This window comes from Chelonoidis abingdonii, chromosome 1, assembly GCF_003597395.2.
Source record: "Chelonoidis abingdonii isolate Lonesome George chromosome 1, CheloAbing_2.0, whole genome shotgun sequence".
Taxonomy (NCBI): Eukaryota; Metazoa; Chordata; order Testudines; family Testudinidae; genus Chelonoidis; species Chelonoidis abingdonii.
This window is the reverse complement of record NC_133769.1, coordinates 265,447,861-265,460,202: the sequence shown is the minus strand read 5'-3', so window position 1 is coordinate 265,460,202 and position 12,342 is coordinate 265,447,861. Positions and strand designations below refer to the sequence as shown.

General features: G+C 38.5%; 1 long non-coding RNA gene across 1 annotated transcript in view; it reads right to left on the bottom strand.

Annotated features, from left to right (window-relative positions):
• Positions 1-1,281: 1,281 nt before the first annotated feature.
• The window catches only part of LOC116830544 (uncharacterized), a 15,885-nt gene continuing 4,824 nt past the window's right edge, over positions 1,282-12,342 (bottom strand). The window contains exon 2 of the long non-coding RNA XR_012654997.1: positions 1,282-2,920. This is a non-coding gene — a long non-coding RNA (uncharacterized LOC116830544). The remainder of the gene's footprint in view (positions 2,921-12,342) is intronic.

Here is a 12,342-nt window from a genome sequence, read left to right as displayed (position 1 = left end):
TTTATGCATGTGATGATGTCGCCACTGTTTTTCCTCAACTGTCTTTCTCCCCATATTGTATGACATATGTTATTGAGTGTAGTCAAGCAGTGGAGTCATATTTCTCACTGACACCAGTTGAAAACACCTTTAAAGAAAAAAATAAAGGGGAGAGAGGACAGAGAGGGAAGAAATAATATTTCTTAAAGATGATTTCTCACATTAGGTCACCATGAGGAAAAACAGGATTCAGTGAGTAGAAATGGTAACTCTTCTTTATACGCTAGTTTAATGGGGATGAACAGGACTTGCTACTGTACTGGTACAGTGTAAAAATCGATGAAAGTGAACTATGGTGTGAACAAAAATATGAAGAACATCACAGAGATAGATGTTGAATGGCCTTTGCACAGCAGAGGTAGATAAAGGTTATAACAAACTGTTTACTGACCATATACACTTAATATAATTAAGAGGTCAGTTGAACAAGAGCTCACCTAGTAAGTGCTTTCTCAGTAATGTGACTCATAAGCTATCATACAGTACCGCAGCACTGTCCAGTTATTGCTCCACTACTTTTCAGGAATATTTCCACCCTCTTTGTAATCTACATTCTACCATTAGTTAAGGCTTTTTCATTTTCATTTCTACACTTTTTCCCACAGTTTGCATCAGTTCAATGCAATTAACACATGTGCCCCTAGAAGAAAAAAGCACCATGTTTTATTGAATGGAATATATTGTGTAGGGGAAACGGGTTATGGAAACACAAATGAGCTGAAGAATTTTGCATTTTTTGGTGCTTTTTTTGTATTTGCACAGATCATTTTAGGACCCTCAGTTCCAGTAATAGTAAAACACTATCAAAACAAATACTCTTGCAAAATATTTGAGCTTTTACATCTTAACAAATGCATTTTAAGCAGCTTAAGCAGTAGGGTTTCCTTCTCCCTCCTCCCTCACAGAATTTCACAAACCATAAAATGTGAATTTAAAAAAAATTGCATACCTAAGTAGCAGTGATTAAATGCTCTTATAATGGAAATAATTATCAAGGGATATTTCAAAGCTAGAAAGTAGATAACTAAACTTTATTTGCTAAGAGAACATTTCTTATAGTTTTCCTTCATTTCCCAGCTACACAGCAAACATCTCTAAAGTGCACTTCCCAAGTGTAGTTAGAGAATAGGAAGGAATGTAAAATGTTTAAAAACAGCCCTTATAAACTTTTCCTTCCATTGATTCTATTGTAAACTCTAAAAAGCCTTTTTATAAAGCAAATACTCATACACTCAGCGGGTAAAATGTCCCCCCCAAAAATAAAAAAAAGCAATGGAAAAGGCAATCAGGTTACTCTTCTTTCCCTTGATTACTAATAGCCTGGTATGCTCTTTGCTGTTTTATTGCATACTTATGAAAATGGTTGACCTATTTATTAAAAAAACCATGTTCTTCAGCTGTGCTAATACATCACGATGCATCCTTAATAACTCAAATAACTTTCAACAACATGTAGCTGTTAGAAAAACAATGGATTCAACACTGAACACATCATTTGTACTGTCGGTGCTTAAATGCTTGTACTGTAGCTTTGTCAGAACAAAAAGGCTTCTTTTTTTCTGAATCTCTTTGCTCCCAGACATTATGAATCTTTGTTGATTATGTGATTGCAGTGGAACTGAAAACGTAATTCACAATGAATGCCAATCTTTTACCTCCAATAGGAAGGCCTCCCAACTATTCAACTTGCTGAGCTTAACTGGTTTCCCATACTGTATCTAAAAAGGCTGCTCCTGTTCAACTGACCAGCGAGAAAGGACTGGACTTCTTTAAAATGGGAATTGGAGCAACAGTTTGTTATAGATTTCTATACATAAAAATTTGTTAACTGTCCGATCCCACCTTGTAAGGAGAGCACTTGTTTGTTCAGCTAAAAGGAACCCCCTCATGCCCTGGTTGGGTTTGCTCAGTCAGCTGGTTTGTGCAACAGTGGCAGAAGCACACCAGAATCATGTGTACCCATTCATTGTGATTACACAGACAGAAGCAATTGGATGTTGTCTGCTTAAGGGAGATGGGAGAAGGGGAAGGAAGAGAATGGTTTCCACAGGTAAAAAGGACAGTTAGGTTGGTGGTGGGGTGTGTGTGTTTTTTTGTATTTTGTGGTTTTTGTTGTTTTTTTTAAATTTGTTTTTGTTGTTTTTTTGTTTTTTGTTATGCCATGGAATCATAGCAGTCATTCCTCTAATAGAAACTGACAGGACATAAAAGACAGAACTATCAGATGAACATACACAATGAATAGAAATATATCGACAGTGAAAAGACTTAGTTTAGCTTTGAGAAACGGTCCCAAAAATAAAATCCTGTATTAACAAGTGCAAAAAACAAACAAAAAAAGAAACTCCAAACATTAAAACACAGTGTATAAAATGGTGTGAGAAATTTAAGTCACCATACAGCCTTTTAGTCAATAAAAAGCTATGTTCATGTGTCCTTGTTTGGATTGTTGCCCATCCTTTTAATTTTACCCAGAAGGCCTTTCAAGAAGTGATTTGAGGGTAAAAGCACCCAGTCTCTGTTGTATTTGACTGTAGTACACATGGGCCTGTTGTGTGTCTATCATTTGACATGTATCCTTTCTTTTATTCATCATTAGTTGAATTATCTTCCAAAGTTGTTATGCCTCCAAAGTCCAGTCCTGTTGAGTTCTGTGCTGCTGAGACTGTAAGTACTGTATGTAAGAGAATTAACACAAGAACACACAGTTTAAGTCTGCTGTTACACAGTCTTGATGCTGATGAAACTGTGAGCGATGTCCTGTGACACACTGATGAGTCACTTGTTTTTATAGTCCCTTTGGATTGATTATCTGGTAATAGTCCCCATCTGACATCACAGCATTCTGGTTCTGCATTGGTTGGATAATTTTCATAGAGCCCTGTAGGATAAACACAACAGAAAATTAATTTCATTAACAGACTGAATGGCAGAAGTTGGTAGTTCTCAGAAATGAACTTTTCTAGATGTAGCTATTAGTTCCAGGTCTGAGTGTAAGTTTGGGGCTCACATAGATCTTGCCTTCCTGGGTCATAAGAGTTGTTGAGGTAATTCTTTCAGTCTATCAAACAGGAGAATCAAGGAACTAGCAGCTAAACAACATTTTCATAAAAGTATGGAATTGAGTGTCATTGTGGAAAAATGTGGGTTACAATGAAAAAGCAATAACTCAAGAATACCAGTCAGAATAACCTAACATTCAAAATCCCTTCGTTGGGGTACTGAGAACTCTATTCCTAAGGACAGGTTTGTGTTAATGAGGGAGTTCCCAAACTTTGGACCTCCTTTCCACAAAATATTAATTCTAGAAACCATTTTGGAAGGTCTTATTGAATAATGAACATGTCTTAATAATATCACTGTCAGTGAGAAGGTAAATATTAAAGGCCAGATCTTCAACTGGTGTAAACTAGTGCATAACACTTCACCACAAAACTTTCTAAACCCATCATCTTGCAATTGTTCCCCATCCACTTTCAGATCCTACCCCAACAAGTTCCTCTGACTCACTTCTTTTCTCTACACCCCAGAAGTGAAAACAAAAAAAAGATATAGTCTTTGGATCTCCTGAAATTTCTTGGTAGATAACTAGGCCATCAGGGAATATTCTAATTCCCTTTGCTATGAACTGGTTTGGATTAATCAATTTGACATAATTTGTGTATTTTGGAATAGTTATTTCTATATTTCTGACAGTTATTGATGGTTATAACTCATGATACTGTCTGTATTATTATAGATTGGATCAGAAATGCCATAGTGTGCTATTTACTTCCCACAAATCTGCTTTACAGAAGAGTCAAGAGAACACAGTTCAGAGTTGACATTACAAGTCCAAGAATGTCTTATTAATAATCAGAGATCTTTTCTTGATTTAAAGTCATGTTGTAATAAAACATTTCTTTCAGCATTATATCAGCAATTCACACATGACAGCTTTAGGTATTGCTAGAAAGTAACTTATCGGTAATCAATTATTAGGATCAGGGCCTTTTGAAGGGCCAAGCAACTGTTATTGTTTATAGATTGAACTATTGTCTAGAAGAATGTTTTGTCTAAAAAATACTGCCAATTATGCAATGTCCCTCGGGAACTAGCAGATAAACGTGTAGGCATATCTTAATGTGCTCAGGCCCAAACTTTATACTGTTGGCATTTTATTAACTCCTCATATAGAGGAAATTAGCACAGCATAACATAAGATAAAACCTAGCCCTTTCATCCAATATTTCTAGGGTACTGATTTGCTACTAAACAGAAGAGTTTACTCAATGTACTGGTAAATATAAGTTAAATCTGAGATGGCATATTTTATATTCACATCCAAGTAAACAGTGCTATAGTGTGTTATGTTAAAAAGCACGTCCAATTTTTTTTGCATTCATCTATGTCTTTTAAAGTTTCTTTGAACTCTCTTTGAAAGCTAGAATAGGCTCTTGGCTTTCCTATAGTGCTCACACTCAGAATTTGCTCCGCAAGTGCTCAGCAATCCACTTCTGTAGTTGCCTAAAATGTGGAGTCAGGTGCTTACCTTTGGTTACCCAGATTTGAAAATTTTGCATTCTTACCTTTATCAGCACCACTCATATTTAATGTTTTTTTAAGATACTCTGCTGTGCTTTGGAAACACATCAGCATTTTTTCTTGCATATATGATGAAACAGTTTCATTTTTAACTTTAGGTATTCTGAGAATCATTCTATGGCATACACATGTTAATATTTATAAAAAATCCTTGGTAACTGTACTTCTATAAAGGAAATACCTTAAAATGGAGGAAATTATGCAAACAGCTCTGTACCTGCAGTAGCTCAAACTATTAGTTGTAATTGAAGAGACACAGAATATTGTGAGTGCTTTGATCCCACTGCTGCTTGTTTACCGTTCCAACTATATTTCCTGACTTGTTTTTAGGACAGACTTCCTTTGAAACCAAAGGCCATTTATACAAGTTAGCCATCAAAAGGCATTTAAATACTGTACTTCATGAACACTGTAAGTACATTGGTAGAAGCAACTCCATAAGTGGCATTGAGTTTTTTTCCCTAACAATTAAAATTCTTCTCTTCCTCAATTCAGCAATTTAATGTAGTCTCTGCATGTACAATGACATATTTAATAATTTAATAATTCCAGAATTACTTCTAAATTGAATGACAAATAACATTTTCATACTATTTAGATAATCTAGCCACCAATTTGCCCAGTGAAAACAATGAAACATCACTCGAGATATTTTGACCCTATGTATCACTTTTGTCTTTGTGTAGCTAAATTACCATAGGCATAGTCTCTACAAATTCCCAAGTTTATACATATTTGAATCACCATGACACCTGTCAGACTGGCCACATTTGAAATTGGTAAAACTGAACAGAAAAAGGGTATTTCCCTAATTCATCACTGCATTGTATATCTGCACCAAGAGAATCCAATATGTGCTTCCATTTATTGACACAACCTCCCGGGCTGCACAGCTTTCCCTCCCCCCCCTTGTAACATACACACATCGTTCCTTACCCCATCCCTCAACCTCAGTCTGAGGAACCTACTAAAGTTCATTAATTTTCAACATAAAACTGGCCTCTCCACACCTGCAATTCCTGAAAAGGTACATCCGAAAGCAAACTCTTAGTTATAACCACATAATTTCCCACAAACAAATGACACATGATAGACTTCAGCATTGCATATATATCAGTAGGGCATATAACTTACTATAGGAGAGGTCAGCATTAAGGATGGACATTTTAATGTGATTAGGTTAATGGAGATTTTAATGTGATTAAATTGAATGTGTTCAGTTTTAAATGAGTCAAGTAAAAAAGGAATTATAAGCTACTACGTTTTACACAGAAAGAGCTACAGACGGACAAACAACAAGAGACATAAAACATGTTCACATACAGAATTTGAAGTCATTTGGGACAATGTTCTTTCTGTTCCTTTTAGTAGGAGTTGCGGATGCACGTCATCTCCCGTGATTTAGTCCTCACAATTTTACTTGTAAATATTTTCGAAAGCCGAAGGTTTTGAAAATGTGTTTTTTTCAATAAAACTTTTTCTCTCTAATCATAAACTATGTTTTCTTCCGGATTTCTAATCCAATCTGAGGGACAGACAAAACCTGCTCTGCCTAAAGATGGTACACCCAAAAATAAGAGGTAACTGCAGGACCAGATGGAGTAAGCAAGGAATGTTGCCTGATCCATTTTGCTGTGAAGCACAGAGAAAATAATGGCTCCAGGAGTGAAACACTCAAAGGTGACATCACTGAATCATACAATGCCAGCACTTGGAGCAACATTTCCCCTTTCAGAGCAATTAATTCTGGGAAATATAGGTAGGTAAAGTAGAGAACTAGACATTCCTCTTCCTTTACAATGCACTTAGATATCTTTCTAGAGAAAGGTCTGAACTAAAATACCAAAACTTTTGATCTAAACTTTGTGGCCTTTGGCCCTAATTCCATGTCCTGAGCAAACAAACTAATTATTCTCAGAAAATGAGATGTTTATTGCCTGCAGTTTTATTAAGCACGTATAAGGCTGGATTCTTCTATATTTATGCCAGTGAACATCCACTGGTGCAAGTATTCTGACTGCAGGGGGACTACTCACAGAAATGCTCACTGCTGTGGGAAAGGGTTACACAATCGGAGTTCTTAGTGAAAAAGTAACAGATTCAAGAATATATGGAAAGGATTCAGGAAAACATTAAAAACCAGCATCTAATACACTACAGCAACAAAGAAACAGTTGGACTTTGAGAGTCCCCTGCCACATGGTAACTAAATAAACTTCCACCATACAGTGTCATTGCGGGGTGACATATGAATTGGTATTTAAATTAGCTTCTGTGGATAATATTTATACTATCAACAGTGTCCACTGGCCCAAATGGACAGAAATGAATCATCTGCAATCTGTGGCTCAGATAACCCGTCATAATGGGTAGAATTAGATATCTAGAATATACGCCTGTATCTTATTGCCTGGTGATGGCTATATTAGCATTTTCTTAAAATGGAAGGAGAGAGAATGGAAAAGATTTTAAGTACTTGCTTAAATTTGGTCTGGAAGTCAGCTTTCCTTGATCTTATCCAGATGGTCTTCTACATTTCCAGATTGCTGTGTCTGAGATATACAGTAATGCTTCTGTCTGGATATACATTTTATAATATGAACTATACAAAATGTAACAAAATGAAATGTAAACCAAATCTTATTTTTAAAAACAAACAAATTAGTCTTCCTTCAGACAAATTATTTTTAGACCAATGAAGAAGTTGTTTTCCTCTTCTAAAAACTAATTTGCCTTTCAAGATTCCATTCAAACTACAAGCTTGATGAAGTTTTGTTTGTTTGTTTTTTAATTTCCCAATGCATGGTAGAGTCTGGCAGGCTGTTTCAAGCAGTTGATCCTGGGGCATTTTTTCTGTGTATGTGCGTGTGCTGGGAGAAGGGAATGAACACACTGTTATTCTATGTAATATTTACACCATTTTTATACAAAAACATATAGGACCAGATTTTTGAGGATGTAAATCAGTGTGGCACCACTGCAGCCAATGGAGCTTCAGTGATTCATAACAGCTAAAGGCCTGTCCCCAAAAGCTATGTAATAAACTAATTTTTTACTTCCTTTTTTTTGTGTGCCTTGTGCTGAGCAAAGAGGAGAAGGAATGTAGCCTGCTTCTAACCCAAATCAGGCTAGAACACAATTGTTAGTGAAAGGTATTTAGCATTGTTGAGTGTATTATAGAAAGGGTAAATGTGATATGCATTTAAACAACTAATTATATAACAACTTACATACTGTAATATTGCTTTGCGGTTTCTGGAAATCACAGAAGCCCACACTCTAACTTACTATGATTTGAGAAAAGTGAGTTTACAACCAGAAATGATATTCTTAAGAAAGGGAAAATGCCAGATCGAAGGTGTAAAAGCTTTATGATACCTATTTTTTAACAAAGGAAACATTACTCTGTGTGACAATAATTGTCCAGTTAAGCTAACATCACATGCTATGAAAGTACTGGAGAAGATTACTGAAAAGTATCTGTGCTGAATGGTTGAAATTTGGAAGTGTCAGTATGGATTCATGATAAGACAAAGCATGAATGATGACATGTTTGCATTATGAATGCTCAGGGATAAGTTCAGAGAAAGGAGATGGCATCTGGGCATAGTCTTTGAGGACCTAGAGAAGGTGTATGGTCATGTACCGAAAGAACTAGTTAGATGGAGTTTGTGACTGAGAGATGTGCCAGAAGACTACGTCCATCTTATCTAGGGTATATATGATGAAGTGACTACTTTTGTCAAAACTACATGGGGCTACAGTACAGAATTTTCAGTACATGTTGCATTAGGAGGTCAGAATTCAGTCCCTTTTAATTTGCAGTTGTTTGGTGCGATAAGTGAAAATATATGAAGGGAGTTGCCTCGGAACATGCTGTTTGCACATGACTTAGTAATATGCGCAGAAGATTGTGAGACCCTGCAAGCCAGCTTTGAACAATGGCAACACAGTTTTGAGTGGGCTGGATTTAGAGTGAACATTGATAAGTCTGAGGCTATGATAACTTGGACTCGCCATTACAATCTATATACCACACAGACTATGCTGACAGATTGTGCCACACAGTCTCAAAGAAACTGTGGAACCACCTCATCAACATCCTATACAGCAAACAGGGAAAGATTAAGAAGGAACTCTCAAAACTGGATACTCTCATAAAAAACCAACCTTCCACACAAACTTCCTCGTAGCTGGATTTTACAAAAACTAGACAAGCCATTTACAACACACACTTTGTTTCTGTACAAAGGAAAAAACTACTACATACCATAAGGGGCCACAACAGTGATTCCCTTAACCCACCCAGCAATATTGTCAATCTATCCAACTACACACTCAGCCCAGAAGAAGAGTCTGTCCTATCTTGGGGTCTCTCCTTCTGCCCCTCCACCCCCATGAACATGATACAGTTCCGCGCTGACCTAGAATCCTATTTTCGATGTCTCCGACACAAAGAATATTTCCAACACACCTCTGAACAACATACTAACACACAGAGACCTTCCTACTAACACTACAAAAAGAAGGATTCTGGGTAGACTCCTCACGAAGGTCGAAACAACAGACTGGACTTCAATATAGAGTATTTCCACCAACGTGCACAGGCTGAAATTGTGGAAAAGCAGCATCACTTGCCCCATAACCTCAGCCATGCAGAACACAGTGCCATCCACAGCCTCAGAAACAACTCTGACATCATAATAAAAAAGGCTGACAAAGGAGGTGCTGTCGTCATCATGAATAGGTCGGAATATGAACAAGAGGCTGCTAGGCAGCTCTCTAACATCACATTCTACAAGCCATTACCCTCTGATCCCGCTAAGAGTTACCAAAAGAAACTACACTATCTGCTCAAGAAACTTCTGAAAAAGCACAAGAGCAAATCCGCACAGACACACCCCTAGAACCCTGAGCAGAGGTATTCTATCTGCTACCCAAGATCCATAAACTTGCAAATCCTGGAAGCCCCATCATCTCAGGCATTGGCACCCTAACAGCAGGACTGTCTGGCTATGTAGATTCCCTCCTCAGGCCCTACGTTACCAGCACTCCCAGCTGTCTCCGAGACACCACTGACTTCCTGAGGAAATTACAATCCATTGGTGATCTTCCTAAAAACACCATCCTAGCCATTATGGATGTGGAAACTCTCTATACCAACATTCCACACAAAGATGGACTACATCAGGAACAGTATCCCTGATAATGTCATGGCAAACCTGGTGGCTGAACTTTGTGACTTTGTCCTCACCCACAACTATTTCACATTTGGGGACAACATATATCTTCGAATCAGTGGCACTGCTATGGGTACCTGCATGGCCCCACAGTATGCCAACATTTTTATGGCTGACTTAGGACAACGCTTTTTCAGCTCTCGTCCCCAAATGCCTCTGCTCTACTTGCCCTACATTGATGACATCTTCATCATCTGGACCCATGGAAAACAAGCCCTTGAGGAATTCCATGATTTCAACAATTTCCACGCCATCATCAACATCAGCCTGGACTAGTCCACACAAGAGATCCACTTCCTAGACACTACAGTGCTAATAAGCGATGGTCACATAAATACCACCCTATACTGGAAACCTACTGACCGCTATACTTACCTACATGCCTCTAGCTTTCATCCAGACCCCACCACTCGATCCATTGTCTACAGCCAAGCTCTATGATACAATCACATTTGTTTCAACCCTCAGACAGAGTCACAAATCAGACGTCAAGAATTATAACATTCAAAAATCAGTCGGAGAACACTTCAATCTCCCTGGTCACTTGATTACAAACCTAAAAGTCACAATATTACAACAAAAAAACTCCAGAAACAGACTCCAACGAGAGACTGCTGAATTGGAATTAATTTGCATTAAATTAGGCTTGTATAAAGACTGGGAGTGGATGGGTCATTACACAAAGTAAAACTATTTCCCCATGTTTATTCCCTCCCTCCTGCACACTGTTCCTCACACCTTCTTTTCAACTGCTGCAAATGGACCATTTTCATTACCACTACAAAAAGTTTTTTTCTCTCCCGCCGGTAATAGCTCACCTTAACTGATCACTCTTGTTAGTGTGTATGGTAACACTGATTTTTCAAGTTCTCTGTGTATATATATATCTTCCTACTGTATTTCCACTACATGCATCTGATGAAGTGGGCTATAGCCCACGAAAACTTATGCTCAGTTAAATTTGTTAGTCTCTAAGGTGCCACAAGTTCTCCTGTTCTTTTCACCATAAAGAATATCACAGGCAGAGAATTTAAAAGAGTGAAATAATTTAAATACCTAGGATCAATGGTTGCTGATGATGGTGCCATCCTGGCATCATACTAAAGCTGTTTGGTGAAATGGTGAGAGCTGACCCCAGTTCTCTGGTATAAAAAAGATGCCAGTAAAGGTAAAAGGTAGAATGTATGTATAAAGCTGTAATTTGACCCATCTTACTGTATGGAACAGAGACTTGACCAGCCACAAGAAAGGAAAGCAGTGTGCTATTCGCTATGGCAGTGAAGATGCTGAGATGGTCAAATGGTTGGACACTCCATGATGGGAAATGACATGGGGTTGTAAAGGGCCTAATGTGGGCTGCTTCAGTTGAAGACAAGTTGAGAGAGGCTAGACTACGTGGGTATAGGCCTAGATATTGGAGACTAGAGAGCTATATTGGTAAGATGGCTCTTGCAATTACTATGGATGGAAGACAACCAGAGGGGAGGCCAAACACTCGATACATAGACCAGATATCAGCAGACCTTAGAGCAGTGATGGGCAACCTGCAGCCCATCAGGGTAATCCACTGGCAGGCTGTGAAACAGTGTTTACATTGACTGTCCACAGCTTTTCCATTCCTGGCCAATGGGAGCTGTGGGAAGCAGCAGCCAGCCTGCCCCGCTTCCTGCAGCTCCCATTGACTGGGAACAGCGAACCACAGCCACTGAAAGCTGTGGTGGCCGTGCCTACAGACAGTCAATGTAAACACTGTCTCATGGCCTGCCAGCGGATTAACGGGACGCAGGTTGGCCACCACTGCCTTAGAGAGACCAATTTGCATGACAGCCAGATATACAATCACGAGTTTTAGAAGAAGGCTATAAAATCACTGACCCTGAATAGGGAAGTGGCAAGAAAGAAGAAGAATGGGAGATGAGGGCAGGGGACAAACAGTAAATTTAGTGTAACATATTTCTGGGGTAAGAAGTTGGACCAAGTATGTCATTTCTCCTGATATGTGCCAAGTGCATCATAAATCAGATTGAACTCAGATTTATCGTTTCATGTATTCTCCCTCAAAAGGTTACTAATTTTGCTTTGTCCCAAATATATGTTGGTGCTAACCTAAGTGAGACCAACATTTTCTGAGTAAAGCACAGTTAGATTGCTATTCATATCAAATTGAAATAGGGGAGTGTACATTCAAACACACATGCACACAAACCCTGGCTAAAACTTTCCAGTGAAATTCTCTACAACTGGATGAGGCTGCCTATGATGGGGTGCACTCAGGATGGGAAAGGGTTAACTCCCCACTGTGGGCTGAGGACGCCACTGTCATAGCTTTCCTACTCAGATCTGAACCTTAGAGTTCAGAAAATGAGATGCTAGCAGGAAACCCCCAAGCTTAATTACCAGCTTAGATCTGATAGCACTGCCACCAGCCAGGAATTCCAGTGCCTGGCTCACTCTGGTCTCCCCAAAACCTTCCCTGGGG